Source organism: Lactuca virosa, chromosome 7 (genome assembly GCF_052849685.1).
Source record: "Lactuca virosa cultivar CGN04683 chromosome 7, Lactuca_virosa_CGN04683_v6, whole genome shotgun sequence".
NCBI classification, from domain to species: domain Eukaryota; kingdom Viridiplantae; phylum Streptophyta; class Magnoliopsida; order Asterales; family Asteraceae; genus Lactuca; species Lactuca virosa.
The window spans coordinates 22,200,495-22,205,559 of record NC_136432.1 but is presented as its reverse complement, the minus strand read 5'-3'; the positions used below and the strand labels follow the sequence as shown (position 1 = coordinate 22,205,559).

The following is a 5,065-nucleotide window of genomic DNA, read 5'->3' as shown; positions in this document are numbered from 1 at the left end:
ATTACTTGATAAAACTTATAACAATGAAAATACATTTAAAACACAATCCATTCATATATTTTGCATTAAGTGTTATATATCAAAAACAAAAGTATTTAAGGTCAAATTTGAAGAATAAAGACTTCAACAGTCAAAATTGGACAATAAACATGGGACAGAGGTAGTGGTAAGTTTAGAAAGAAAAATGGAAAGAGTTAAGAGTTAGGATGCAAATGAGATAGATAGTAGGATGAGTAAAATTAAGTCATTTTAAAAGTTTGAATTTTACTTTTAATTCTTGAATTTGGGCCACTACAAATGTATAATATTGAAAATATTTATAAAAATATGATATATATATATATATATATATATATATATATATATATATATATATATATATATATATATATTAAACGGGTCATCTTCGAGTCATCTTCGAGTTGAAAGTCTTGACCCTAACCCTACCCGTTTAATTATCGTGTCGTGCCGTGTCAATCCGTGTACATTAACGGGTCAAAATCTCTGACCCTAACCCGCTAACTTCGTGTCGGGTTGTCGTGTCGTGTCAGATTTTGTCAGGTCTAGTTAATGATGGTTTGGGTTTAATCTTTTTTATTGAGTTTAATCTGCTTTTTTATTCTATGTGAACAACGTGATTTATTACACTTTCGGTTGAATATTTTAACATGCGAGGAATGGTGGGTTTTGGTTGATAAACTCATAAGGATGTTTTATTCCACGAATGACAATAGAAGTTTCTGAAAATATGTTATATATGTAGCTTTATTGTTGAAACTTGAAACAAAATGGATCATAATAATATTAAAGATTTTGAAGAAATGTTATTGTTACAAAAATGATTGCGGTTTTGAAAATTCCGTTCCTAAGGCTCCTTTATTTATAAGGGATGGTTTTGAATTCTTATGGGGTAACTACTTGGTAACTAAGTAATTATCCATAAGTTTGATAATTAGGCTAGACAAAATTGCAAGAATGGTCCCTGTGGTATGTCTAAAAATGCTACTTTGGGCCAAACACGTTTGGACTAATACCAATAGTCCAAAAGTTATCATTTTGTTGCGGTTTTGGTCTAAAACAGTTTAAAAAATCTAAAAATGACGGATTTGCCCTTTTCTATTTGTTTTTTGCTTTTCTTTTTGTTATTTAATTATTTTATAACTAAAAAAATATAAAAAATAAAATAAAATATTTCTCTCTCTCTCTCTCTCGTTGGTTGAAAAAAGATTAACGGGAGGAACCTCAATCAAAAAAGCTCAAGAAAAAGATGCATCTTCTCAATCGGAAATTCACCATAATGCTCCTGTCCCAAATCCAACTTCATCTGTGAAATCCACCTTCAAGATCTGTGCATCGATTGCATCGATTGTGTCAACCGTGCCCACCACCAGTCGCCCCCTTTCTCAGATCTACGTACCTCCCAAACGACGAGTTGAAGATCATAGCGGTGGTGGTTTCGAGTTGCTAGGGTTTGCAGCTTCTCGTTTCTTCTTCAGATCTCTGAGCAGACACACACACTCAAATGTGACTCAACGAAGGCGAAGAAGGTGAAGGCAGAGAAACCCTTTCTCTTTATGGGGGTTTGCCGACGACGACTTCCTATCCCTTCTTCTCTGATGACAACCTTTGCAAAAACCTTAGTGCAACCCTTTCTCTATTGTGGCGTTTGTGTGTGTGTTTAATATTTTTCATATCTGTTGTGGTATTTATGTGTGTGTATGTGTTTAATCTCTCGTTGGTCTTATTCGAGTTTGTGTGTGTATTTAATCTCTATGTGTGTGTGTGTGTTTGTGTTAAATCTGTTGTAAAATTGATGGATGTTTGTGTTAATCTCTGTGTTTTCATCAGATTTCATTTGTGTGTGTTCATCTTATTTAGTGTGTGTATGTGTGTGTTTATTTGATCTGATCTGATTTAGTGTGTGTATGTGTGTGTTTATCTGATCTGATTTTGTGTGTGTGTGTTCATCTGATCTGATTTAGGTGGAGATGGAGATGACGGACTGTGGTGGTCGAACGGTGGTGGTGGCGGAAGATTTTCTGGAGAGTGAATTTTCCTTCGAGGTGAGAGTCTGGGTTTTGAGAAGATGTTTGTAATTTGAAGAATTGATGAATTGGGTCGGTGATTGCTTCATTTTTTTGGCTTCAACTTGTAGAGATTCTGATGTGTTTTTGATGGAGAGCTCGGTGAGGAAGATGATGGAAGAGAGGGTATGTTGGTTGTTATCTTGAGAGAGAGAGAGAGAGAGAGAGAAGAGAGAGAGAAGAGACAGAGAGAAATATTTTCTTTTATTTTTTATATTTTTTTAGTTATAAAATAATTAAATAACAAAAAGAAAATCAAAAAACAAATAGAAAAGGGCAAATTCGTCATTTTTAGATATTTTAAACTGTTTTGGACCCAAACCGCAATAAAATGATAACTTTTGGACTATTAGTGCTAGTCCAAACGTGTTTGGCCCAAAGTAGCATTTTTAGACATACCACAGGGACCATTCTTGCAATTTTGTCATTAGGCTATTAGGAGTGGGGTTATAAGGGTGTGTGTGGTGCTTGTGAACACTACCTGACGTTATCGTCTCTCTCTCTCTCTCTCTCTCTCTCTCCCTCTCTCTCTCTCTCAGTGCGTTAAAACCACTCCGGTGGTGGCAGAGGAGCGTAGTGACAAGGTTGTAAAAATGTTTGACGTTAGGTAGTCGGTTGACTGAGGTTAATGGATTAATCGGTTAGGCGCGGATTAATCAATGATCCTAAATAGTTAATTTGTTGTATATATAAAAAATTAAATATGACTAATATCAAAACAAAATAGGTTAATATGATTAATACAACACTAATCATTACTCAAATAGTGTCTTGTGAGATATAACTTCTTTAAAGTGTTAAATTTTATTGTTTTCTACTGTTTCGCTCATTTTGTATGCATGGATTAATCGCTAGACGCATTCTAGTTGGTCGGGTAGCACTTAGGGACTAATCGACGATTAATCAAAACCTAGTCTGAATTTTTACAACACTCAATGGTGGTGAGCTGAAAGGTAGCCACGTCGGAAAATGTTCCTTGTCGGTAGCCTCTACTCTCGGTAGGTTTATCATAAAAATCTGACTTTCAAATTTTTACACTTAAACTCTTTAAGTCTATCAGTTTCTTATTATTTAATTAAACCATTAATTTATTAAAAAAACAATACCCTAATAAATTCTCATGTCATTTGTTAATAAAATATCTCGTTACGTGTAACCTAAAAAGATCTTACAATTAATAGTAATATTACCAAATATTGTTACTATGAACATTATTTCCAACATTGTGTTCATCTATCAGGGGAAATCATCACACACAGATGCCATATTGTATATCTATGATTGGGTATACGGGTAGCCCTAACATAGCATCAATGTGTCATACATATATGTTGTACGTATGCAAAACCACGAGCGAATAACAACTTCCTATGAAGGAAGCAAGAACTAATCTGTAAAATCTCAATATCGTCGTGATCGTGTTCTATTTTTTACTTGGCCAATAATTTTGAGATGTCATGTGTCTCGTGTGAATGTTAGAATTGATTAAATAGGATCCAATGTCCATTGAATGTGGAACTCATTTCAAAACGGACAGAATAACCCCTACATGTTGGTTATTTTGCCAATTTACCAAAAAAAATTATTTCGGTTAATTTACCAATATATAAATAGGCACTAATCTTGCTTACTCCATTTTTTTTCGACATATACCATCGTCAATCACTTAGCTCCAAATTAATATTTGGCCAACAGACATTGTAAAACTTCAAAATATCACCTTTCGGTAACTATCAATTTTGTTATTACACAGTAGATGAACATATCTTACAAATATCATGCGGCTCTCGCAACCTCTTTGAAGCAACAAGTCATAACGTTCTTAACTCATGAAATATTTTATTTTTGAACAAATGTGAACAACATATATTTTCTATCGATGCACTGTTTTAATTTTAAGACTGTTTTAGCAATAAAATAATAAGGTATTAGACATTTTAGACAAAGGATATCAAGTAAACATGATCGGAGCTAAACAAATTTATTCGTGCCCATCGGGGCATTTAATCAGTACTCAACCCAATCTTGAAAATATTTTAGTTGGGACCTGGAAATCTTTCACCGGTATAATCGCTTCGTAACTGGTTATAGCGTTTATGATACTTCTTAACCCATATTTTAATGAATCTTAAATTTTTTAAAAAAAATGCATTAAGAGACAAAAGTCTCATAATCAGTCGGATATCACTGCGCTTTTTAAACAGTCTCATAATCAGTTGGGTTTAAAAAATGGACAATCGGTGTAACCCATCTTACTTTATAGGATTTGGACCGGGTCTTTTTAACGTCCCGAGTCCAAATCGGTTAATCGTTCTCTGTGCACACCTCTACATCACAAATAACTCAAAAGACAAAGATCATGATAATGAACAACAAAAGGCATGAATGTGTATTTTGAACTTTAAAAGCATGCATATAAAAGCATGCATAGCAATGCATGACACATGACTTGCTCTATGTTTATGTGAGAACTCTTGAACTTAATCATAATGAAAATATATCTTTAAGAGGGTTGATATAAGGATATAAAATTACCTTTTTTTCAAGTAAACATTACATTTTATTTACTCTCCTTAAAAAGGTTTACAAAATCTTGAACAAAAAACTCAAAAAAAAAAAAAAAAAAAAAAAAAAACTCAGATCTATCTTTTACATACTACCTCATTGTCCTAAGACTTTTTTCTTGATGGAAAGCTTAAGTTCGTTGTCTTTAATCAGAAAATCAACCTTACTTTTCCCAACATCTTTTAGTAGGTTGGAACAGCTATAAAGAAAATAAAATGTGGCTTTTTGGGGTTGACCTTTATAGTGGAGAAAACCTTGAGCAATGCACTTTTGATAGATACTTTGAAAGAGACTTCCATATGAAGACTGGAGTTGTGATATGACTCACACTCATGTATGCGACATTTTCATTTTCATTTTTTATATAAGATGCTATGGGTTTTCTAACTAAAGTATCCTGATTAACTTAAGTAGCA

General features: G+C 33.3%; 1 long non-coding RNA gene across 1 annotated transcript; it reads left to right on the top strand.

Moving 5' to 3' along the window:
• Positions 1-1,192: 1,192 nt before the first annotated feature.
• LOC145123605 (uncharacterized) lies at positions 1,193-2,891 on the top strand. Its single transcript, XR_013715208.1, has 2 exons — positions 1,193-1,547; positions 1,983-2,891. It is a non-coding gene; the product is annotated as an uncharacterized LOC145123605 (long non-coding RNA).
• Positions 2,892-5,065: the final 2,174 nt, after the last annotated feature.